Genomic DNA, 26,695 nt, shown 5'->3' on the forward strand with positions numbered 1-26,695 from the left:
TTTTTGTTTTAATTTTTTTGGGGGAAGGGGTGTTTCTGCTTCAACTTTATCTTGTTATGTATGAGCAGGAAGGGCAGAGTTATCCAAGCATTCAAATGAGGGGAGGACATAAAACCAATGGTATTAAAATTATCTCGCTTTCTCGGAATATTTATCAGTACTAGGACTTATACTCGAGTTTTTAGAGTATACAGCCAAAGATAGTCCTGAGGACATCTTGTGGTGAGACTCCATTTGAGCACTCTGGAGTTGACATTTAATTACCACTGCTCCCAGGTCAACTTTGGCTCAGAGTGGTAATAACTGTTAGGGCATCTGGTACCCCTAGATCAGACTGTTTGATGATACTGGCTTCCTAACGAAAATATAATCTTCTATTATATAAAAGGCCAAATGTGTGTGCGTGTGTTTGTATGTCTAAGAAAAACTTCCGACAGACACGTTGGCACCTGACTAAACCTGTATCGTTTCCAACCTCGATCCTTCGGACGACAAATATCAAGAAACTGGCCAAAAGCATTAATTCCTTCACCCTCAACTTGGCAGGGTTGGTTTTTGCATCGCCATTTTTAGCAAGTCATCTTCTCTTTTCGATTGACTAGCCTAAAATTTCAACGATCTCAACTTCCGGTCGGGCGACGGAGACATCGACTAAGACGTCAGGTCTTCTTTTTTTCTCTTTCACGTCACAGCCTATTTCACTGCCTGCCTATTGCCATTTTTTTTAACACCTCTGCCTACTGTTGCTTTTATTCCCCCCCCCCGTCGAGGGTCCTTACTACACCACCTAAACACCCGGGCAATGCTGGGCAGCCACTCTAGTATAATATAAATACTGATGTTATTGTTTGTTTTTCTATTTGTAAAACTCAATCATGTTCTACAAATTAAAAAACAAAAGCAACTATTTTCTTCTACAAGACAATCAAACCAAACTCCATGAATAAATATTTGAGTTAGATATTGACCGGGCGATGCCGAAAGGTGTGCTAGTTGACGATAATCATGATTTTTCAAGCTAAACAACATTTTAGAATAATCAAAATATTTTGAATAAATACTTATTTGCATTAATTTCAGAACGTAACGTAAAAATGTAACCATAACAATTTAGTTGACAACTCAGAAATAATGACATGTAAAAACATCAGGTGATTATCTTAGTAATGTATAGTAATGACGTAACAAGAAAGCTTGAAAGACATGTATCAGTTAGTCAAGAGTTGAGAGTCAGAAAGAAAGCAAATGCTGTTAGTAATTAGAGGAGAAAGACGGTCGTGGACAGCAATGGCCTCGAGTAGGGGAAAATGTCGATAGTAAAAGTTTAGAACCAGCGTTCCAATGGGGGGAAACATCCGGAATAAAAGCTGCTGTACATATTACCAAGACTTCGAGTTGTACGAATCTTCATTTGCAGCTTTTTCAAGGATTTGTCAACTTAAAAAATAGTTTGGAGCACTCTTATATGAACCTTGTAAAAAAAAAAAAAAAAATCTTAGTTTTACCTTTGGAAAATATTAAGCTGGTATAATTATATATATATATATATATATATATATATATATATATATATATATATATATATAGTAATTTATAAAATATATATGGCGATTAAGCTACACTGAATATTCTGCGTTTCATCCAACTATAGGATTCGTCAGGCTTATGCGCAAATTCTGTCGTTGCTTCTTGTTTTTATACATGTTGAGGATTTCTAGTCGGCCAATCAGCTTTCTAGTATCCACCGCGCCCCTTCCTACTAGCCAATGGGCATGCATTTAAAAAAAAAAAAAAAAAAAAAAAAAAAGAAGCAGAACGGCCACCTAAAACCACTAACCTGGCTCTAAAACAGATCCTTTGTTTGATAAAATGCATGCCCATTGGCTGGTAGGAAGGGGCGCGGTGGATACTAGAAAGCTGATTGGCCAACTAGAAATCCTCAACATATATAAAAACAAGAAGCAACGACAGAATTCGCGCATAAGCCTGACGAATCCTATAGTTGGATGAAACGCAGAATATTCAGTGTAGCTTAATCGGCATATATATTTTATAAATTACTAACTAGCTCTACCTACGTATTGAGCACTTTTGAAGTAAATACTTAAAGTTTACGCATAAATCTATACTTTCGTATAGTAAATTTATGTGAATAAATGAAATAGTTATATATATATATATATATATTACAATAGAAAAATGCAAGCATTAAAAGCCAAAAATATAATAAATTTATAACTTAAAATATTGCAGCATTAAGAATTGATTATACAATGTTATAAATTGAATTTAAAAAAATTCTTAATGCTGCAATATTTTAAGTTATAAATTTATTATATTTTTTACTAGAATAGCTTGTCTTTTTCTTTTCCAGTTTTAACAACTAGTTCTTTACTTTTCCATGTTTAAGCTTAACTATATTACTTTTCATGCTCGCATTTTTCTATTGTAATCCATGATTTTTCCCGGCTTCCAAAAAATTCACTGATTCTTGTTTAATTTCAGTCTTATTTTTTTGCCCCCATAAACACATGTGTAATAACAATGTATGATACTCGTTTGCTTTCAATTATCTTCCTTTCATGCTTTCATTCTCTCTGTTTCAGTTGTTACTTCTTTCTGCAACAGCAGTGAATTAGTAGCAACAGTAGTCGCTGAAGCGACATAGTTGCTATGGAAACCAGTCATAAAAAGCGTCGCTCACTTCCTTACATATTTTTATGGTTGGAACGCCAGAAAAGTAATCATAACTTTCGTTTTACTGAACGAAAATTGAAAAAAAAAATTTTTTTACAATATAGCTAAGAAGGTGATCTATAAACTGTAATAATTGTTTGAAATTTGGTCGAAAAATGAGTGAGCGGTGAAGCTTTAAAGCAATTCTAAATGACTAAAACTGCCACTTAACCATATATTAAAACACAGTAGTGAATGATTATATCCATATAATCATAAAACTCAAATGACCTCGTAACGCATGATGTAACCCACTTTCCGGTTTATGACATCCGGTTGCGCATACGTAAACAAATAAACACAAATCGCTTCTTTTGCAGATTTTGACCTGCGCACTGAAATATTAACGTTATTATTTTGAAATTATTATTTAACATGGGAAGAGTGGGGGTATTTTGCAACTATTCTTTATTACAACTGTACTGTCGCTATTTTCTTAAAACTAAACAACTTTAACCCGTTGACAAACATAAGAACAATTGTAGTAAAGCCAAGACTACTACTACTACTTTCTATCCGTCCCTTTTCCTTCCTTCCTTCTTTTTTTATTTTTTGCTTACATTTCTAGATACAAAATAGTTGTGAGAATGGTGAATTTGTTGACACATTTACTAATCTGTTTCAATATTAGTTTTATTTTATTTATTTAGGTTTTATTTTTTTGCTTCAGGTTTTATTAATTATTTTTTTTTAGATTTTAAGTTTCTATAACTTGGTTTGAAGATTCCAATATGGGTTTTTCATTTTTATATTTCTCATCGGTAGGTTCATGTGCATTTTTGCTGCTAAATGACTTTCGTCAGCGTTTGATTCGTAGGAAAATCATGTTTAATTTTCGATTTTTGAGCGACTATTCGGAAAAATAGGTAATTTTACATGAATAGGGAGGATTTTATTTTTTTCATGTTTGAGTGATCCGTCCGTGATTTTTCACTTTAATATACTTTCATAGAAATGTTTCTATTATGTCAAAAAAACAAAAACTATTCTCTTTACGTCACAAGCGTCACGCTCATACATGAATTCTATAGCTAATATAACATACTGACCCAACGGGTCATGGGTAGTCTAGTATATATATATATATATATATATATATATATATATATAAATTATTTCCACAACCAAGCAACACCACAACTCATGCAAACCATAAATGCCGAAGGCCTGAAGGCCAAGACATGAGTTTCGCTCAGGTCATCATGGTAGGTTCCCGACTAGAGCAATCAATCAATCGATTTGATTGAAGAATGATCGATTTAACCGATTTCGATGACAATAAAAGTATTGGAAGTGTGGAATATTTGTTGATCCTAATTCAATCCTGAACAACGTTTGGTCTCCCTGCTAGTATATATATATAACTCCAACATCACTAGTCTTCCACCGAGAGCATGATTGTGTATGGCAGGAGTGCATGCTATATATATATATATATATATATATATATATATATATATATATATATATATATATATATATATATATATTATACACATGCAGGAAATCGATAGTCAAGATTTTCATGAAGAATTTTAGCTGAAAGCAGAATTTCTAAAAATAGGTTTGAAAAGATGAAGGAGAGCAAATAAACAGAATCAGCATCCGGATGAAAAGGGGGGGGGGCAATAAGAAAAATGTAGATCAATAAGAACAAAGAAAAAGAAGTTTCTTTTATAATTTACAGGTAAAAAGCGAGAGAAACGAATGTCAAAAGAGGGGTGTTTGGAACAAAAAAATGGAATCCAATCCATTTTGAAGAGAATATAATAAGGACGATATGATATATATGTACACGCTTTTTCTTTGTTGTAAATAAGCATTTATATTTATACGTCGCTACACATTCATAAGCATGTTTCGGTTAGCCAGTTACAAGTAACTAGAAATCTCTTTAGCTGATATTGTTTATGTATATAGTGAAGTCTGTAATAAAAATTGTACACAAGATTCCAGCACAAAATTAATCACGTGATATTTAACAATAAAATAAGCTAACGGCATTTAATATATGCGAAAAAAGAAAAGAAAAAAAAGGAAAGAATAAAAGTACATACAGAGGCGTAAAATATGCTTAAATATGATATTTTGATTAAGGCAGATTTTGTATTTATTATATTATATTGGACCGAATATATAGTAAAGATTTAAAAAGTTAAAAAAAAAAAAAAATAAATTTAAAAAATGACTCGTGCGCCACCACCGAAAATCGAAACCAAAACGTTTCGCTTACGATTTACTTTTTCCTTGGACGTTAATGCTTGATCTATGAAAACAGGTTTTTCTGCAAGACTAAAAATTAAAACCTTCACCTGGAAATTAAAAAAAAAATTTTTCACACTTTTGCACTGATTTTCCCCGGCTAAACCCCAAATATACAGTTTCGCATGGGTTCGAATACCTTATATACTAAGTTTCATGTCTGTAGACCAAAAACTCTAGGAGGAGTTTGGTAGGCAAAATTTTTAAACGAATATATACGCATACATAAATATATATAGAAAGAGGTTTGTGTTTAATATAACCTTATTACACAAGTATAAATCATGTAGAATATCTGTGTGTATATATTACACGTGATAGTTAAATAAAGATGATCATCTCATAAGAAAACCGAAAAAAACTAATAGATAATTAATTAAAATGAATGTTTAAAAGAATATGCAAATTAGTTACATCTTTTGCAGATGAAAGCAATTCCATGATCCATATATAACAAAGTTGTATTTTCTTTTTTAAATAAATAGAAAAAAGGTTTTTAATATGAATATCAGTACACACAAAAAAAACAACTTTATAGGAGTATACATTATAGGAGCTACACTGAATATTCGGCGTTTCATACACTCTAGGATTCGTCAGGCTTATGCGCGAATTCTGTGGTTGTTTCTCATTTTTATATGGTCCTCTTCTGTTGAGAATTTTAGTTAGCCAATCAGCTTTCTAGTATCCACCGCGCCCCTTCCTATCAGCCAATGGGCATGCATTTTATCGAACAAAGGATGTTTTAGAACTAGGTTATACATATATACACGGAATAATCATGTTGACACACCGGTTCCCGTCAGATCACCGAAGTTAAGCAACGATGAGCCTGGCCAGTACCAGATGGGTGACCATTTGGGACTTCCAGGTGCTGTATGTGCTCTCCGCTTATCTCAGCGTTGTTTCCAGTCGTCCTGGACATTTCCTTGCCACTGGACGCAAGCAGTGCCGATTCAGGAGAGGTGTGGTTGGAGATTGCGCAACTCTTGCCACATAATTACACGCACAGTTTCCATTACAGGGGGTATCCTTTATCTTTCGAGACTGAACTGAGGCATCGGATATATACACACACCAGATTTAGTGTATGTGTGTGTATGTAAATATAGACGCGTGATAGTCATGTTTTATAGCTTTAATCATGAACGCCAATAAATTGTTTACACCTTAAAATTTATTTTTTGTTTCATTGGAAGCACTTAAAGGTCTAATATGGGCCAAAGACCCAAGTAGGCCTCTGCAGCAGGAGTAAGCATTTAAGCCACTTTTAAGCTCGTCTAATTATAGGAACGCTTAGATAATTGTATTAGAAACCAGTAATATTTAGGTTATTCCACATCTGCGGATTACGTTCGTTTGCATCTGATCTGATTTTGATAGTATTGCCATACTTAGACCTTAAAACCAACGTGTGTGTGTATATATATATATATATATATATATATATATATATGAGCAATAAAAGAGAAAGAGTGGGAGAGAGAGAAAGAGAAAAAGAGTCGGAGAGATAAAAAGTGAAAGAGAAAGAGTGAGAGAGAGAAAGAGTGAGAGAGAGAAAGATTGAGAGAGAAAAAGTATGAGAGAAGGACTAAGAGTGTGAGAGAAGGAATAAGAGTGTGAGAGAGGGAGTATGAGAGTGACAGTGAAAGAGTAAGAGAGAGAGAAAGTGTAAGAGAGAGAGAAAATGTAAGAGAGAGAGAAAATGTAAGAGAGAGAGAGAAAATGTAAGAGAGAGAGAAAATGTAAGAGAGAGAGAGAAAGTGTAAGAGAGAAAGGGAAAGGGAGAAAGGGAAAGGGAGATAGAAAGGCAGAGAGAGTGAAAGATAGGAAAGGAGAGAGCGAGAGAGAGAAATAAGGAAAAAGAGAGAGAGAGAAAGAAGAACAGGACCCCTCCCCCTCATCCATCACAGGGTTAATCTTTTCCATATGGTACAGTTACTTCATTAAGTGCTGACACATGTGGAATAATGATCAGACGTAATTAAATTAAGTCAAATATTTTCTATGCAATATTTCAGAGGTTCATGTGTTACTGAATATAAAAAACACAAATGAATACAAAAAAAATTAACAAAAATTGTGATGCTGCGTAAAAGTTAAAAACAAAAAAAAAACGTATATATAGAAATCTGCAAACGCTCATAAACAGTTTTAGGTTTCTCTTGGCATCAAAGCCACCAGACCTTAGACCATTGTTAAGATGGCGTGTTTTCTGTCCACCGAGGTATGGCATGTGTCCTGTGCAGCTCTAGGAGGTCCACCCTTCCATGCTTTGACGTTTCACCCTTTGAGAAGGGGTTAGTTTATTGGTGATCGCCCGAGGCGCCCTTGCTGGAGAATACTGATGGGGCTGCTCAGGCTATTTTTTACAAGCCAGATTGCTCTTTCTCTAGGAAACAAGCTTCTCAAATTCCACTTTCTCCGACCCTTGTGTCACACCATCATGCCATTGAAAAGTGATCAAAAAAAAAAAATCTTTCTAATTTGCATATTTTTAAAACATTTTTGGCAAATGTGTAGTTTAGCGGCGGAAATTATTTGACACACAAAAGTTATGAAAATCATTTTATATAGAACACATTAGACTCAAAGACGGAAATAAAGCCAGAAAAAAATTCATTTTTATTATTTTTTTTTCATTATTTTGATTATATTTCCATCATCTTTATTAGCCTAAGTGTACGACAATCGAGGCTGCCATATTGCTTTTAAAATTTAGCCTTTCTAAGGTTTGACAGATTGACCTTTATAAGGCTAAATTTGGCTTTTTTACGCTCTTGGAACTGTTTTGGCCGCCATATTTGTAATGAAAGAGCGTTAAAAAAAAAAAAAAAAAGGCCGAATTTGGCCCTAAAAAGGCCAATCTGTCAAACCATAGAAAGGCCAAATTTTAAAACCAATATAGCGGCTTCGATTGTCATACATTTAGACTAATAAAAAGTGTTGAGAAAATAATAAAAATTAATTATTTTTTTTTGACATGGTGAAAATCCAAAAATTTTCGGATTTTGTTGCTATTTCTTCTGATGGGTAAAGGGCATAATAGATTCACTGATTGATATAATAATTAAGTGGTTGAGTTTGCGCTACAAAACAGATACTGTCAAGAATTGTATACATCGACTGATTCAAAGGAATAAATTATAAGATGGTCAACATCATGAATTTTGGAATATAACTTTTTGTCATTTATTCTATATATTGCTCTGTAATCACATTGAGCTTCTTATATAAGGATTGATATATAATAAGAAAATATATTTCTACAGAAAAAAAAAAATATATATATCCATTCATGTGTAATCACCTTTTTCTTCACCATATTCCCTCTGCTTCACTTTTTTCGGTTTCAAGTAAGATCTTTGACTTACTTGTTGTTTCATCAAATACTTTTGCATACAAAATCCGATCCCGCATTTTGCTAATTCCTACCCTCTGATGAGAAGGAAAGTATTTCTTCGAAACTCCACGGATTAAGGACTATCCACTTATCTAGTGTTTCCTTTTCAGATTAAATATGTTTTTAACTCATTTCAAAGTGTTTTTTTAACGTGTTTTATTAACTGTTTGCTCGTGTATATATATATATATATATATATATATATATATATATATATATATATATATATATATATAAATATATATAGACACACACAAACACATACATATAAACATCGACCTTGTGTGACATCTTTCTGCGGAATGAAGATAAACATCTAGTTTTATGTTTCAAAGGCTCCTGTCTACACACTGGTGCATCTACATAATAAAATCAAATACCCACATGTGCATATGCATATATATGTGTGTGTATGCATACACATACATATTTGCACACGTACATGCATACACACACAGACACATACACACACACGATGGTTAAGGATATTGACAAAAAGTGGAAGACCACTTTGAAGTGCTTCATAGGCTTCTGTCCATGCAAGGATCCATTTACATTGATAGATAGATAGATAGATAGATAGATAGATAGATAGATACTAACACACGTACGCCCCTCTCCCCACCCATCACATTTGCTTAAATTGAACGCTACAGTTACACAGGCGAACATTTATATATACGATAGTAAATAAAAATGACACACACACACACAAAATATATATGAAAGACTCTCTTTGATGCGTTTCAAAGACTCTTCTATCTTCACAAGAATCCATTTATATTCGTGCATCGTGCACCCTTCTCTTTACTTGAACACGCACACACGCGCACGCACGCACGCGCACCCACGTGCTTTATCATTCAAGAGTTGCTCTGAAAAGCCTTTAATTCTTTTTTTTTTTTTTTTTTTTTTTTAATTCGTTTTTGATTCTTGGACTAAAATCATGCCGCTGTTTTTGTTCCAAATTAACCAACGTTTTGCAAGAAATTAAAAACAAAATGGACGCAATAATTTTTTTTTTTTTTTTAACCAATTTCCAACGAAAATCTGATTAACGCACATCGACAGATCTTCACTGAAACAAAAACAACGACAGGATATTAGTCAAAGAAAAATGCAACTAAAAACAAATTGAAAACAATTTTTTTTTTTTTAATATATCCAAGAATGTGTATCTTGTCGAACTCTGGATCTTGACGAAATTTCGGACGGAACCTTTAATAATTTCATGATATTAATTGCATGCGCAGAAAGAAGTAAAAGCAAATGTGTAGTTTAGCGGCGTAAATTATTTGACAGACAAAAAATTATAAAAACCTTATTTTTATATAAAACACATTAGACCCTAAGGCTTAAATAAAACCAGAAAAAATTTCATTTTTATTATTTTTTCGACATTTTTTTTATTAGACTAAATATATGATAATCGAGGCCGACATATTGTTTTTAAATTTTGGTCTTTCTAAGGTTTGGCAGATTGGCTTTTTTAAGGCCAAATTTGACCCTTTTTACACTCTTTCATTACAAAAATGGCGACCAAAACAGCTGCAAAAGAGTAAAAAAGGCCGAATTTAGCCTTAAAAAAGCCAATCTGTCAAACCTTCGGCTAAATTTTAAAAGCAATATGGCGGCCTCGGTTGTTGTGCATTTTGTCTAATAAGAATGATGAAAAAAAAATGAATTTTTTTCTGGTTTTCAGCCTTTGGGTTTAATAGTGTTTTATATAAAAACTATTTACTTTTTATAACTTTTTGTCTGTCAAATAATTTACGCCGCTAAACTACAGATTTGCCGAAGTAAAAATATGTCGGCAAGTGAAAATAAACAGTTTTCATTTTAACTTGTGGATATATTTCTGTATTCGTTATTCATCCATCCAAAGATTTTCAAAGTTAAATTCGGTGTTGTGTGGCCAGTAGTTTAAGAGTTTATCAGTGAGAGACGCGCACACACACACGCGCGCGCGCACACACACATACACACACACATATATATACACACGAATATGAAAGGCTCTCTTTGATACGTTTCAAAGACTCTTCTATCTCCATAAGAATCCTTTTACACTCACGTACCCTGCTCTTAACTGAGCATTCGCACAAGCGAACAAAGCATGAAAAAAATGAGACATAAGGTTGAACAGGAATACGTAGTACGCCTTAAAAAGATGCTCAAGTCTGAATTAAGCCTCACAAACAGAATTACTGCTATAAATCAGCTAGCAATCCCAGTCATCTCATATGGTTTTGGTATTATCGACTGGACTCAATGCAATATCAATAGACCAGGAAACTCCTAACTTTACATAGAACAATATACCGAAACCGATGTATGGACAAGATATACCTATCACGAAAAGGGAATCTTGGCCTAACTGAAATAAACCGAGCATATCAAGTCATCATTGCAAACATGAGGCAGTCTTTCAAAAGCTCAAGAGATATGCCAATAGAAATAATGAGGGAAACGTCTACCCCAACAAACCTTAATCACAAAACTTGCTGAAAACTTTGGGGATGTCTTACTGGAAAATACTGCCGAGGGATATGATGGACCAGCAACACAGATTGCAAGAAAGAAAAGAAAAAAATACACAAAAATCGAAATAGACACAAGAAAACAAGGATGTGAACAACATAAAAGAGCAGGAAAGTTTCTGGAGGAGCTTAACCAGGAGTATGTAGACAGGGATGCTTCACTCCAATGGCTCAAGAGTAGGAGACTTCCATTTGATGAGGAAAGACTCATTGTAGCCAGTCAAGATCAGGGCTTACTCACAGATAAAAAAAAAAATGGCTGGCCTACAAGCAATCGGCCAATGCAGGTTTTGCTACTCAGCGATTGAGAGCCGAATCCACCGAATATGTGGATGTCCAATCTTATTGGCAGATGGTCTTTACACTGTCAGCTACAACAAAGTATGTAAATATTTCCATTGGAAGATCTGCGGAGGGGTGCAACTTGGCAGATTGTCGAACATCTGGGAACATGAACCACCACCGATAACATCAGATGGAAAAGTAACAATGTCCTATGACAAAGGTGGGCAGATACATAAAAAAAAAACAACAAAAAAAAAGGCCATTAAGCCAGACATTGTAATATGAAACAAATCCGAAAGAACTGTACTCATTATCGATGTCACAGTCCCAAATCCAATAAAAAATAATATACAAGAAAGTCTTTGTATTATTTAGATTAAGCGGACAATTGTTTGCATCTTTATTATCTGCACGTTTCGGTTGATGTAACCTCCAGCCTTCATCAGGTGTTAAAGTCGCCATTTCTTTTGGCAGGAAAAAAATGGGTTAACTCTGCACTGTAAGGTTGGGAATTTTTAGACCTAGTTGGAAGTAAGAAAATTCTGACAATAATTATCAGGAAACTCTAGGGGGTATTATTCTTAATTTATTATGATTAAATTTTTAATTAAATCCAATCGTATTCAATTAAATTCAACCGTATTCAATTAAATTCAATCGTATTCAATTAAATTCAATCGTATTCAATTAAATTCAATTGTATTCAATTAAATCCAATTGTATTCAATTAAATCCAATCGTATTCAATTAAATCCAATCGTATTCAATTAAATCCAATCGTATTCAATTAAATTCAATCGTATTCAATTAAATTCAATCGTATTCAATTAAATTCAATCGTATTCAATTAAATTCAATTGTAAGTTCTTAGAAACATAATATTTACGAAACTAAGAGGTTGCTGGTTTCTCTCTCTCTTTCTTTTTTTTTTTATTTTTCTTCATCTTTTTCTTCTAGAGGGTGGGACATCCAACCAGATGTCTAACATTTACCCCTATTTTAGTGAGTCCAACCAAGAGATCTTTTTTAGGATTCTAGCCGTCCCTTTCAGTGCAATCATTTATATCTCACTTGCACTTGGTTCACCGGGTATACTTGCTACATACTTTTTGAAGTTCTTTTTCATAAGCCCAGTCGCTCCTATGATGATTGGTATGATTGAAACCTCTTTTAATTTCCAATTTCGTTTCATATCATACATATGTCCTTGATATTTTGTTATCTCAGTATGGTTAATCATGTGTTATCCATTTTAATATTTACAAAACTAAGAGGTTGCTGGTTTCAGTATGGTTAATCGTGTGTTATCCATTTTTTTAACAAGGTGTAGTTTTTAATTTTTTGATATGTTATCATTATGACTGATAGGAAATAAAAAAAAACACTTTAACACCTGGGGGAGGTTGGAGGTTAAATCGACTGAAACGTTTTGCAGATAATACTAAACATGAGAGCAATTGTCCAATTATCTTCCGACAATGCTCAACTGGAACCGTAGAGATTTAACGCTTCTATCTACTGTGCCATGGGTCCTGAAGGGTAATCAGCGTTGTTAGTGTTTTCCCACGTTTTTTGGTGCAGAGGATAGAGGCGTTGAGTCTCTATGGGTTCAGGTGAGCATTATCTGAAGATAGTGGTTTCATTCTTACTCGAAGCAGACCAGAGGACGAGTTGGCCAAAAACATGGTGAGACAACAACAACTATGGAAGGCAGTAATTACGGAGGATACAGTTATATGACTCAGCATTCATACCTTGTTGTGGTTTATCACCGGAAGAAGGGCGGAGAATAAATTGGCCAGAAACATGGTGAAACAAAAACAACTATGATGATGTGGCTAACAGAGAAATGCGTACAACTCCGAGGGAACCCACGAAAGTGGAATAAATGTTATATATGAAAATATAACTTCGCACATATCGTTTTCTTTTGAAGGGAATGTGTTTTATCTTATAAATCCTTCAGTCGAGATTAGCCAGTGGAAGAAGGTATGTTTCCCTTTTGTCTGATCTGCTCCCACAGAAAGGTTATTATTCGCCCTTCGTTAAAAGAACTGTTCTTCGTTAGGTATTTGTTCCGTTTATGAATAGTGTATTTTGAATGTGTATACACCCGCACACACTCAGCCACTTGCTTGATTAATATTTATACATACAAGAAAGAAAACATTACATATAAACAAATTGAAACGTATATACATGCGCATACACATCACAGTACGCTAGACAACATGTGCATATACATATGCATCGCAAAGACAATAGACGACATGACAGGAGAGAGAATTGAAAATGAGGGAGGGGGGGATACAGAGTTACTAAGAATAGAGGGCGATAGAAAAACTCGAGTAAGAGAAAAGGAGAGAATAGAAAGCCAGTGGATAAATAGAGAGAGGGAAAACTGACAGGTAGATAAATATATAGAGAGAATACAAGAAAATGAGAGTAAAAAAATTGAAGACAGACAAAACGATGAAAGACTATAAAAAGGGAGAGAGAGAATACAGAAAGGGAGAGAGAGAGAGAGAGAAAAAGAAAAGGAAAGAGGGAGAGAGAAAGGCAGAGGGAAAAAGGGAGGGAGAGACAGAAAGGGAGAGAGAGAGAGAAAGGGAGCAAGAGAGAGAAAATGAGCAAGAGAGAGAAAATGAACGAAAGGGAGAAAGGGAGAGAGTGAGGGAGAAAGTGAGAGAGAGAGGGAGAAAGTGAAAGGGAGAAAGTGAAAGAGAAAGGGAGAAAGTGAAAGAGAGAGGGAGAAAGTGAAAAAGAGAGGGAGAAAGTGAAAGAGAGGATGAAGACAGGAGAGAGAATGTGAGAGAGAAAAAGAAAGGGAGAAAAAAGAAAGGGAGAAAAAAGAAAGGGAGAAAAAAGAAAGGGAGAAAAAAGAAAGGGAGAGAGAAAGAGGGGGAGAGAGAAAGAGGGGGAGAGAGAAAGAGGGGGAGAGAGAAAGAGGGGGAGAGAGGGAGAAAATAAGTTGCAGGGATACTATGTAGGGAGAAGGAGAAAGGGAGGGAGGGAGAGAGAGAAAGGGAGAGAGACAGAGAAAGGGAGCAAGAGAGAGAAAATAAGCAAGAGAGAGAAAATGAGCAAGAGAGAAAAGGGGAGCAAGAGAGAGAAAGGGGGCAAGAGAGAGAGAAAGGGAGCAAGAGAGAGAGAAAGGGAGCAAGAGAGAGAGAAAGGGAGAAAGGGAGAGAAAGGGAGAAAGGGAGAGAGTGAGGGAGAAAGTGAAAGAGAGAGGGAGAAAGTGAGGGAGAAAGTGAGAGAGAGGATGAAGACAGGAGAGAGAATGTGAGAGAGAAAAAGAAAGAGAGAAAGAAAGGGAGAAAATAAGTTGCAGGGATACTATGTAGGGAGAAGGAGAAAGGGAGGGAGAGAGAAAAAGAGTCAGATATGATATATGATTTCTAACCCCAAAACCAAGGGTCAATGGATTTAGTATTGACCGCTGCAAACTGTTTAAAGTTTGTTTAGTTTTTGAGGCAAAGCCAGTTTTCAGAATTACAGGAACGGAAAACATTTGCAGAATTTATGGGTAAATTGTTAAGAAGAAGAGGGTGAAGTTAAAAGAGAAAGGGGAAATTGGTAGGAAATGCAGGGAGGACGGTGAACAAATAATAATAATAAAAAAAATTAAATTACATTAAAAAAAATGGCAGAGTCGTGAGGATGGTGGATGCGGGGAGGGGGGTGCAAAAATCGTCTAGCCTAATTGCCAGCAATGTTCTTTGTCAAACTGATTTAGAACATCCACGGGTCAAAGGGGAAAACATCATTGCTGTGCTCTGTCCGGCGAAAATGAATTTTTGACAATCAATTTTACATACACAGATGCATACATTTTTTACATGGAAATCGCTCCGGACCAGGCATGAAGCCACTTGCTGTTAGAAGCTAACAAGAACAAAAGAAAATTATTGCAAAGAAACGAGATGACAATTAGCCTTCGTCTTTAAGAGAAAAATGCTATAGCTAGGAGGAAAACAGTCAGCAAACATTATTATTAGTAGTAGTAGTATCGCTATATTATTTTTATTTGTATTATTGTTAATCACATTCGTCTTCAAATTTTTTTTCAGAAATTACTTTTTATAATTTGAGAATTTGAGGTGTCGACCAGACTTTAAAAGTTGAGCCTAAATAGCATTTAAGCTAACAAATTAAACTTTGATCATGATTATCCAATTTTTCATTTGTTATTTTTATACCAAATTATCGTTAATAAGCTAATATATTTCAATTTAATTTATTTGAGAAAAAATACTTCATCTGGTTTGGCAGTTTGCTAATATGGAGACATTCTTAAACACCTAAAAAGAAAAGAAAAAAAAAAAAACTAAGAGGACTAACTCCTATTCTTATAGCAAGAGTTACCGTTCCTTATTTTTCAGTTTAGCTTAGATGTGGAACCTAACAAAAAAGCTGGCGTTAAAAAACATAAAGGATCCCTGACAAAACCCGGTCAGAACAACTCGCAGGAAATAAAAATAAAATAATGATGTACAAGTCACGCAGAGACGAGAAATATTCATGCACACATACTACGCAAGAATTGGTCCTACAATTTTATTAATATAAGGACAATGATAACAGAGGATTGGGTAGAAGAGGTTGGCTTAGCATAATGAAGAATTTATCAGTGCCTCTTTTGTACAGAGATTATTATCGATTGTATAAAAGACACACCAATCTATCAGTCTGCTAGGAATATCAGAAGATTGCAGTCCTAATTAGTCAATCTGATTCCAAGAATTGCTACTTCGTTATGTTTTGGTTGAATTTACAAGAGAAGGATGGGTTTTTGTCAAAGATATTTCCTGTGTGGTTTAGATCACTGTTCCCATCTGGGTTTGGTTTGGTTGTTGTTGTTGTTTTTTGTTTTTTGTTTTTTTATACGGTATATATCGTCGATGTTATTTAATACCGAATCAAAAAAAAAAAAAAAAAAAAAAAAGCATGAAAAAGTTAGTGATGGGACAATTCCAATATTTTTCCCGATTCCGTACTAAATTACCAATTCCGATTTGTTATAAATCTCTAAATATTTACCAATATAGTCGTTATTTATTATTCTCGATTACGGTAAAAAGAAAAAAAAAGTTCAATGTACAGATATTTTCTCAAACACAAATTACATTTGTGAGTGGTGATCTATGATAGTGTTACGATAAAATCAATCAATATTTATTATTTTATTATTACTATCAAATATAAAAGACAATTAAAACTATTGTTTTTGGCATTAAAAATTTTTCCAATACTGATCCTAATACCCTCACAAGTTTCGATTTTTCCAATTCCCGATTATTCGTCGCAACACTAAAACTTTTCCCTAAATTTGTGAAAAGTTTTTATGCTTTAAGTTCGTTATATCTTCAAATATTTATTCGTGGTGTTTACTTTGATTGTTTTATGGAATAAAATTGTTCTGAATTTGGATTTTTATTTTTAAATTATATTTTCACACCAAACAAGGCACAGTGCCACTTTGATGTGGGGGCCTACTATTATGGACATAAGTTGCAGGGATACTATGTAGGGAGTTGAGCAGCAAGATGTCTATTCACATTACACTTGAACTTCTGCATGTCAGTACAGTTGCAGAAGCAGAAACCCGGAAGAGAATCCCAGAGTCTAGAAGTTCTGTGGAATTTAGGGATCTCTACTGTGTAGGGGTGGAACTTTGTTGCTTATCGTGTTTAGGGATCTCTACTGTGAGGGGTGGAACTTTGTTGATTATCGGGTTTGACGGAGGTATTTATGTCAGGGGGAGGGGTAGAAGGGCTTGTAGTTCGTCGGAGCATCCACCATTAAAATATTTGTAAAACAGGCAGAGGGGATGCAACATTTCGTCGCTGGGACAGAGGCTGAAGCCCAGATGATAGTTCAGGGTCTATCATGGTTGGTGATTCTCTTTTGAACCCTGGCCAGGAGTAAGAGAGCAATAGTAGATGCACCAGCCCAGGAGTACGACAACAATACTCCATACATGGGCAAATGGTAATCTTATAGAGGTACAGGATACTCCCAGGCGTAACTTTCAGGGTAGAAGAAGAAAATTAGATTGTGTTGCTTTATGGCATATCAACCCTTTCTGGATTATTTAATACAGAATTCAATAATTTTGGCAAAAGGTTTCATGCTTCAAGTACTTCATATTTTCAAATATTTATTCATGGTGTTTGGTTTGGTTGTTTTGTAAAAAATAATTTTTTTTTTTTTTTTTTTACTTTGTGGAACAGAATTGAGTTTTGCAACAAAAACAAAACAAAAAAAGACAATGACATCAATGTTTAGTGCATTTTTAATCAGGAAGTCAGTATCTTCAGACGGCCCGATCTGGTAGCAGCAGAGGCCTAACAAATAGCATGATACAACAACAACGACGAATGAAAATTGGCTTTTTCATTTGACAGCTTAAATAATATTTGTGTCTGAGTTATATGTGTGTGGGTTATTTAGGGGTCACACTGTGCTGTAATAGGAATCCTTCCATGTTTAAACTGAAAGAATAATGAGTTGAATTTCCCTTGTTCAATCAATACACATACGCGCGCACGTGTGTGTGTGTGTGTGTGTGTGTGCGTGCGTGTGCGTGTGTGTGTATTACATATTCAGTGAATATGTTTACGCGCCACCTTAACCACTAACACTCCCACACAATTTTTCCTGTATTATCCCCCACCCCCACCTCACCCCATTATACATGTCTACTCCCTCCCCTGGTCTCCAATCTTTAGCAAACCAACAACTGGAATCAATACTTCCAATGGAGGACAGAAATTCATTATTATAATTCATATCATCATCATCATCATTATTATTAATAGTAGTGGTAGTAGTAGTAGTAATTCTGTTAATATTATCACAACTTTGGAATTTCTACAAACAAGTACCTGTTATCTTTTATACTTTTTTTAATGAAATAGTACAAAATAAGTCATTCGTACACATACACACACAGTGTGGACCGATAAAATTGTCGCCCTAGAAAAGACGACATGACATGATTCCATTTCCGTTTGATGAAAAATCGTTTTTTTTTTGTTTTTTTTATTGCAGACCATCTACTAGTTGGCCAGTTGTGTACAAATCCTAAGAGCGATAGCTGCCTTCTACCATCTCTGAAAGTGACACAATTTTCAACGCGCGAGACCAGAGATGCGCCGCTGTACAACTCATGCTCTCTCCCGATCCAAGTTATAACAGGACCATTGCCAGCACCCTCAAAATGCAAATCCGGACGGTTCAACGCTTGAGCACACAGCTCAATGAAGTTTCCGGCCATGATTATGGTCTTTAGTGTGGTTTCAAGTGAGGGCCACATCATGCAACCTCACATCTTCAAAGTCGGCTTCAAAGTCAACACCAAAGTGTACCTGAATATGTTGAAGAATGTGGTGATCCCCTGGTGCAATCAGGTAGCTACTGGCAAACCCTGGGTGTGGCAGTAAAACTCGGCTCTGGCCTACAAGTCCAAAGAGATCCCGGCTTAGTTTCAGAAGAAGTGCTACGATTTTGTACCCTTCTCTTATTGACTCCACCCCTCTCGACCTGAACCCGCTGGGCTACTTCATTTGGTCATACGTCAAGAACATCACCAACATGACCTTCCACAACAAGAAGCCAGCCTGATTGTCACCATCTGCAGAGTATTCGTCAGCATTTGTAGAAAAGGCATGCTCCCAGTTCCGGACCCGTATCAAGGCGGCGATTGAGGCCGAAGGCGGCTACATTGAATAGATATCAACTCTACTACACAATCAAGTAACCTGAATAAATTTTTGCAATAAAAGTGCTAAAATAAAGCTGTAGTGTTGTTTTCTTTAAGGTGACAAATTGATCATTCCACCCTATATTATATATATATATATATATATATCTTTCAGGGAGATCCGACGTTGCCCAGGATTTAATGAGGATCAACAAATGTTTCATACTCCGATATTTTTATTGTCATGGAGATAGATGAAATCACCTATTTTTTAAAAATCAAATCGATTAATTGCCTGCTTTAGTTGGGGATCTATCATTGTGCGCTGGAAGGAAGCTTCACATATCTCCCTGCAGTGACTTAGTTCACAATACATTGTAGTCTGTATTGCACTGTTGAGAACCTTCTGTCGATTTTATAAAATTATTTTTATATAATGACTTGAATAAAAGTTTAAAATGCAAACGTCAACTATCATGGTTTAGTTGTGCTCCAATCAAAAACATTCATTTTGACTGCACCAGTCATATAAAAGAACCTACAGTTGATTTTATATGTCTGGCCTTACTACTTGTGCGGTAATAACGCCACTCAAATGCACTTGTGATGTTAGGCTGTATAAGGTGCTAACTTTAGTCAAAATCGCCTGTTCCTTCTTTCATTGGATTTTTTCGATTATTGATACTTATTGAAGACATTCCGAGGCAAAAACCTATTTAAGAACACTGCTAGGAACATAAAGTAACTTCGTGTGAAATTTTACAAAAATCGATCCAGTTGTTTCTAGACCAAATGGCATAATTAAGCCAATACGAATCTAGATTAAATAGTATAATTTGGTCAGTACAAATCTAGACCAAATGGCATAATTTAGTCAATAATGGTCCAATTTGGTCGATACAAATCTTGACCAAATATAATTTGGCCAATCTGAATCTAAAACAAATGGCATATTTTGGTCAATACCAACACGTGACCACAACGAATCAGCCCAAGTGGAAAAATTTAATTAAACTGAGCTTTATCGATTTCGTAGACTAAATTAATTTTAATTACATTCATGCTGGGCACACGTTTTCCATATTTTTATATTTTTTTGTATTAAGCAAAAAAAAAAAAAATTAAAATTAAAAAAATACCCCCCCCCAAAAAAAAAACAGACGCTCTTCTTTAATTATACCACTAACCCTAAGTTCAGGTGGCCATAATACGTAAAAAAAAAAAAAAAATTTTAATATTATTCGGCCATTTTATTTGTAACCGTTATTCTTTTAGAGATGGTTAAAGTCCAATTTTGCTGCAAAATTTATTTCTAAGATAATTGTTCCCTCCGATGAGAACCCACTCTTTGCTGCACACTGTCTACGCTAAAACCTGCAAATGAAGACTCTCAGATGAGCAGCACATGTCGAGTTCCATACCAATTATGGCAGACGCCGTAAAAGAATGTGCATGGAAAGATCTTTGTAATACAGGAAGACGACAGTGACGACAACTGCGGCATGGATTGGGGACAGAAGTAACGGAAGAAAGGACGGAGGGGGGAGAGAGAGAGAGAGAGAGAGAGAGAGAGAGAGAGAGAGAGAGAGAGAGAGAGAAAACTAAACCTTTCACCCAACTTCCAGCATCCATCCATCCATCCATCCTCATCCGTCTTCTTCCCAGCATCCATTCCACTACCGGTGCCGCTGTCCTCAACACTGGCGCCAGGAATGCCTCCAAGAGTTACGTGATTTCTTGCGCTAATTTTGGATTAGTTTTAAGCGCAAATCTATGCAACGTGAAAAGATAGTGAAAATCAATGTTCGCTTTGACTCGATTAAAGGAAGACGGGAGGCTGGCATGATTTATCTACAGAAATGATGATGTTGTCAGAAATAGTAATAATGATGATGTTAATGATAAGGATGATGATGATGCTGGTTGTGATAATGATTATTGAACTTAGTGTTGCTCTCCTGGTTCTTCCCTGCCCCTTCCCTCCAACCGGATTCTTATTATGGAAAGTAACAGCAATGATGTGCGCATAGGTGGATATAAACGGTTCAGGGGTTAGGGAAACAGGTTATATAGGAAATAAAAGAAATAAAAGAAATAAAAAAGAGAGAAAAATCGAAAAAGAAAGAGAGATCGAAAGAAAGAAAGAGAGATCGAAAGAAAGAGAAAGAGAGATCGAAAGAAAGAGAAAGAGAGATCGAAAGAAAGAGAAAGAGAGATCGAAAGAAAGAGAAAGAGAGATCGAAAGAAAGAGAAAGAGAGATAGATCGAAAGAAAGAAAGAGAGAGAGATCGAAAGAAAGAAAGAGAGAGTGAGAGAGAGAGAGATCGAAAGAAAGAGAGATCGAAAGAAACAAAGAAAAAAGAAAGAGGTCGAAAGAAAGAAAGAGAGAGAGAAAAATCGAAAGAGAGAGAAATAGAGAAAGGGAGACAGGGAAAGAAAGACAGAAAGACTATGAGAAAAATAAAGAATGAGTGAGGTAAGAGAGAGAGAGAGAGAGAAAAAAAGTGAGATAAAAGGTAGAGATAGAAGAAAGAGGAGGTAGAGGAAGAAGAGAGAGACGTAAAGGAAGAAGTGATAGAGAGAGGGGGAGAAAGGGAGGAGGAAGAAGAAGAGAGAAAGTGAGAAATGGAGAGAGGAAAAGAGGAAGAAAGATAAAGATAAATCGTGAATAAGGTAGGGAGAAATGGAACGAGAGAGAAATAATGAAAGAGAGGGAGAAAACGATAATGAAAAAAAAAGAAAAGAATTGCATGGAAAAAAAAACAAAGAAAAACATAATGAAAAAAAAAAGAAAAACAAAAATGAAAAGCAAAGAAAGACAAAATAAAAAAGAAAAACACAAGAAAAAAGAAAGAAAAACAAAAACACATAATAGAAAAACACAAAAGAAAAGGAAAGAAAAGAAACAGAATTTATAATAAGAAAAACAAAAACGAAAAACAAAGAAAAACAAAAATAGCAAAGCAAAAAAGAAAACTAAGCAAAAACAAAAAAAAACTAAAAAAAAAAGAAAAAATATGGATCCACTTTATTTTTTTATTATTGAATACTAAAAAAAACTTATACTTTTGAATACAGTGAAAATTTCATCTTATTTTATTTGTCTATTTTTTTCCATCCATTTTGATACGTGAATAATGAAAAATCATCAAGCAAACTCTCCTGTCAATGGAGGTCCATTTAGTTGGGCAGCCTTGCTGAAAAGATTCCAAATTTGAATCAACCAATCAATTGCCTTCTTTCGAAAAAGGAGTTTTTTTGTTTTTTTTTAATTTAATTTTTTTTTTTCTGGTCTCAATCCCCACCTCCACTCTATATTAGGACTTTCATTAATCTATTTTTACTGTAGTTCTCCAAGACAATTTCTAAAAGAAAAAAAAAAAAAAAAAAAAAAAAGCGAGTCCTCGCATAGGATGTTGTCTCTACCTGTTCATTTATCCGAAAATAGATCAAAGAAATATTTAAGATACATTTTTTTTTAACAAAAGTGATTTGCTTAAAAATAAACAGAAACACACACACATATTACACAAACACACACACACACTCTCTTTATTTGTTTTTACATAAGCAGTAATATGTTCCTACACAGTCATGACCATGTTTCGGTCAGCAAGTTACCAGTAACTAGAAACCTCTTCAGGCGATACAACTTATACGAAAGCAAAGTTTGCAATGAAAATATCAGGTCTTCCTCGTCACGGGGAGTTAATATCAGGAGGTTCCGTCAAATGTTGTGAAAAGTAAGATTTGGCTGTAGGTAAATAAGCCCCAATAGGGGTGCGGGTTTAAGTTTGTGTTGAGATATAGGAAGGAATGGGAAATGAAGGAGGAGTTAAACGTCGAGATAGAGGTAACTGAAAACCAGAAAGATTAATATTGGTGTGAGTGTGTGATGGCTGCACTAAATTTTAAACGTACTAATGTGTATAGGTTCAATCCGTAGGGGAATGTGAATTTGTCATATCTATGCTGAAAGGGGTTTCAGATTTAATCGGGTTATTCAGTTATAAAAATGCTTTTAATTTGACTAGAATTTGAAGTGGTCAGAAAATGTACGACTTATGTTGCCCTCTTGTATATCCCCGCCCCACCATTATTATCCCGACATACATTAGTGAAGAGTTTAAGAAATAAGGAAGAAACCAAAAAGACAAAAGGGGAAAAAAAGAAAAGAAAAAAACAAAAAAAGAAAGAAGGAAAAGAGGAACAATGAAAAGAGGAAACCATAAATAATTTATTGGTGGTGATTCTAAGGCATGTCTTTATCTTTCCTACTCGCCCCCACCCTCACTCCCATTTCTCATCGGAGCTTTTTACTTATTTATTATGAGAAGCTTTGAAAGTTGTATAGCAATAATAATAATAATAATAAAATCTCAAAATGTATATAATTAATTTATCTCCATGCTTAGATATAATCATCTACTTTAACTGTGATAATGATAATTAAAAATAGAAGGTAATAAGGGATAAACAGGTTGGTGACTGCGATATTTATGATAATTGATAATGAAAATTTTTAATAATAATTATATTGATTAATAATGTAATAATAGTGGGAAGAAAATGTTTGAAATAAAATTTAAAAATCAAAACGTAAAGAATAATGGATTTCAAAATACAGAAGTTGTAAACGGCAAAAGAGAAAATAAGTCTCTCTCTCTCTAAAAGTAATGAAATCAAAAGGATGTAGTGTTTATCTGATATATGCAATGGTAAACTTCAGTCTAATATAAATACCATTGTTTATATATGGATAATTCAATCCCAACAGAATAAAAATCTCAATATGCAATAGAGAGTAGAGCTTATTATAAGGGAGAGAAAATTAAAACTGTAAATTGAACTTTACAATCAAAATTTATTGTTCGACTGAATACTCCAAAAAACACTTTACAAAGTTCTTATTCCGCAGAGTTTCAAAGAATGCTATTCTTACTATTCTTCTTATCAGAGGACAGAAAGAAATCAGCAAATTATATTTGTAGCAATGCTAGAATTTGCTAGTTATGGCATTAAGTGAAACCGCAATTTATTATAGTCATAAACTGCCAAGAAAAACAGGTGAAAAAATGTTGCATATGTAAAAAAATATAAAAACAAACCACGCATAATATTTCAATTTGCATGAAAATTCTCTCAAGGTAATCAATCCGAAAGGCGAAAATAGTTCTTTAGAGAGAATGGAGTCCAAAATTAAGTCCAGTGTAACGATGCATATAGTCCAGTTGGAAAGTTTTCAAAGCAGATGAAATAATGGAAATTGTTTTTCTAATTAAGCCAGCGATAAAAGTTGACATGCTGTTTTTCTCTTTTTATTTTTTGATCCCATTTGACTGAAGATCAATTTCTCTTTGGGCTACTACACTGTCCGATAAAAAAAACAAAAAATAACAATTTCCATTATTTCAGCTGCTTCAAAAACTTTCCAACCGGACTATATGTATTTTGATAATAAAATTCAACTTACAATTTTAATTTTTTCTCTCATATATATATATATATATATATATATATATACACACATGGTAAGCAGCTGATGATCCCCGTTTTCTATTTACAAAATTTTAGTAAAGGTTTTCTCTTTTCATCCTAATGTAGTTAAATTCTGTTTTAAAATTGAAGACTTTTGCAAAATCGGCTTATGCAAGTGCTAAGTCTATTTAACAACTTTAGTAAATGCCTTTTTTTTTTTGTCATCCTTATATAAATGAATTCTCTTTTGTCATTATAAACTTTTTAGAAATCAGATTATGTAGGTGCTAAGTCTGCGATAGGTTAAAGTTAATTTTTTTTTTCTGGGAATTTAAACTGCATTCTTTATTTTTATTTTTGCATTTTTTATTCAAAGCTTCTTTAGACTATATATATATAAAGGAATATGGAATTCAAAATATTATATATATATATATATATATATATATATATATATACACACACACACATATCAATGCCTCCATTAAGTCTTAAGAGACAATGGACACGCCTGTAAGGGTAGCTGCATGTGTAATTGTGAGGCAAGCATTGCGCAATCCTCAATCACACTTCTCCTGAATCAGCACTGCTTGGGTCTAGTAGCAAGGAGAGTTCCAAGACTGTCTGAAAACAATGCCGAGATAAGCGGAGAGCACATACAGCACCTGGAATTCCCAAATGGTCACCCATTTCAATACTGACCAGGCTCAATGTTGCTTAACAATGATCTGATGGGAACCGGTGTGGTAACGTGATTATGTCATATATACATACATAAGTAAATCGCGATATATCCAAGCAGTAATGAGCGGTAAGAGTTTAGGCTCCTTACCATGGGGTCCCGATTTCGAATCTCGCTAGATTCAGCCATTCTGATGAATCGTAGACGACGAAACACGTGTCAATGGATAATTTAAAAACAATTATATATATATATATATATATATATATATTTAAAGGAAAAGTAAAGCGTCTTCTACCCTCTGCTAGTCCGTGGGAGATGCGTGGCATGGTTGAGAACCCATTTAGCACCACCCACCATCCACACCCGATCAGGTTAACATGAGGTCATGGAAAACAGGTGACTGATGTAATACGGAAGCAATCAGGAATAATTCTATTCATGGTTTCATATTTCGTTGTGCTGAGCAGAAGCAACCTCTGGGTACCATGGTCAGGAAAACTGCTCAGCATGGGCACTGCTCGGACAGAAAGAAACTGCAGCTTACTATCTGTACAACTTCCGAGAAAGCTATGGCAACACATCAAACTGTTAATTTGAGAAACAGCATGAATAGGGTTCTGAATCAGAAAACCTTGCTCGGTAGGAATGAGCAACAATGAATTCATGAATACCTCGAAGGAGAGATGGATGGAGAGCCATAGCCGTCAATGCCTGTACCAAGGAGGACACCACTTGATGATAATTATATATATATATATATATATATATGTTTTATTTTCAGAAGTTTAGATAAAATAAGCCATTGGTACCGTCGGTTTCAAAACTGATAATAGGGAATCGTTTTAGGTTCCAATATTAATATCTTCAACTGAAATCAGCTGGAAAGAGCATGATATGAAGACCTTAAATGGTTCCCTATTATCAAGTTTGAAATCGACGGTACCGATGATCTATCTTACATAAACTTTAAAAAAATATATATATAAATATTACACTCTTCTTTTGAAAAATTTTTTCCTTACAATTGAGCACTCTGCAGGAATTCTCTCTCCCCCCACCATAAAATTATAATTATATATATATATATATATATATAATGTTATGAAAATATATATGACAATTAAGCTACACAAGATATTTTGCATTTCATTCTCAAGAATGAAACCTGGAATATTCTGTGTAGCTTAATTGCCATATATATTTTTTAACTTACTACATAGCTCTCCTTATGCATTGAGCACTGTTGAAGTAAATACTGAAAATTATGCATAAAATTATATCTTTTGTATATTAATTTATGTAAATGAAGTAATCATATATAATACGACAACAAGAGTATGAAATGAAGACACAAAACTATATATTGTTGACCTATTGTATAAGCTCCACTAATTATTATTGAGCTTGGCATTATCCGGATAAGTTTCCTTTGTGGAATTGAAGTTTCTCTTTTCCTTTAAGCTATATATATATATATATATATATATATATTTTTTTTTTTTTTTCTTTTTTTTTTTTTTTTACAAAAGCATCACCACATTATCAAGGCCCAGAGGCCACTCAAGGATAAGGGTTAAAGAGTGTACAGTAGAAGTTGG

At 34.4% G+C, this 26,695-nt stretch overlaps 1 protein-coding gene and 1 pseudogene across 1 annotated transcript in view; one reads left to right on the forward strand and one right to left on the reverse strand.

Annotated features, from left to right (window-relative positions):
• LOC145247974 (uncharacterized) overlaps window positions 1-26,695 on the reverse strand; it is a 536,604-nt gene that overhangs the window by 350,201 nt on the left and 159,708 nt on the right. The gene's annotated exons all lie outside the window — the stretch shown is intronic.
• On the forward strand, window positions 5,765-5,881 carry LOC145248406 (5S ribosomal RNA; annotated as a pseudogene).

The sequence above is a fragment of the Euprymna scolopes genome, chromosome 26 (genome assembly GCF_053919585.1).
Source record: "Euprymna scolopes isolate OS-2025 chromosome 26, ASM5391958v1, whole genome shotgun sequence".
NCBI classification, from domain to species: domain Eukaryota; kingdom Metazoa; phylum Mollusca; class Cephalopoda; order Sepiida; family Sepiolidae; genus Euprymna; species Euprymna scolopes.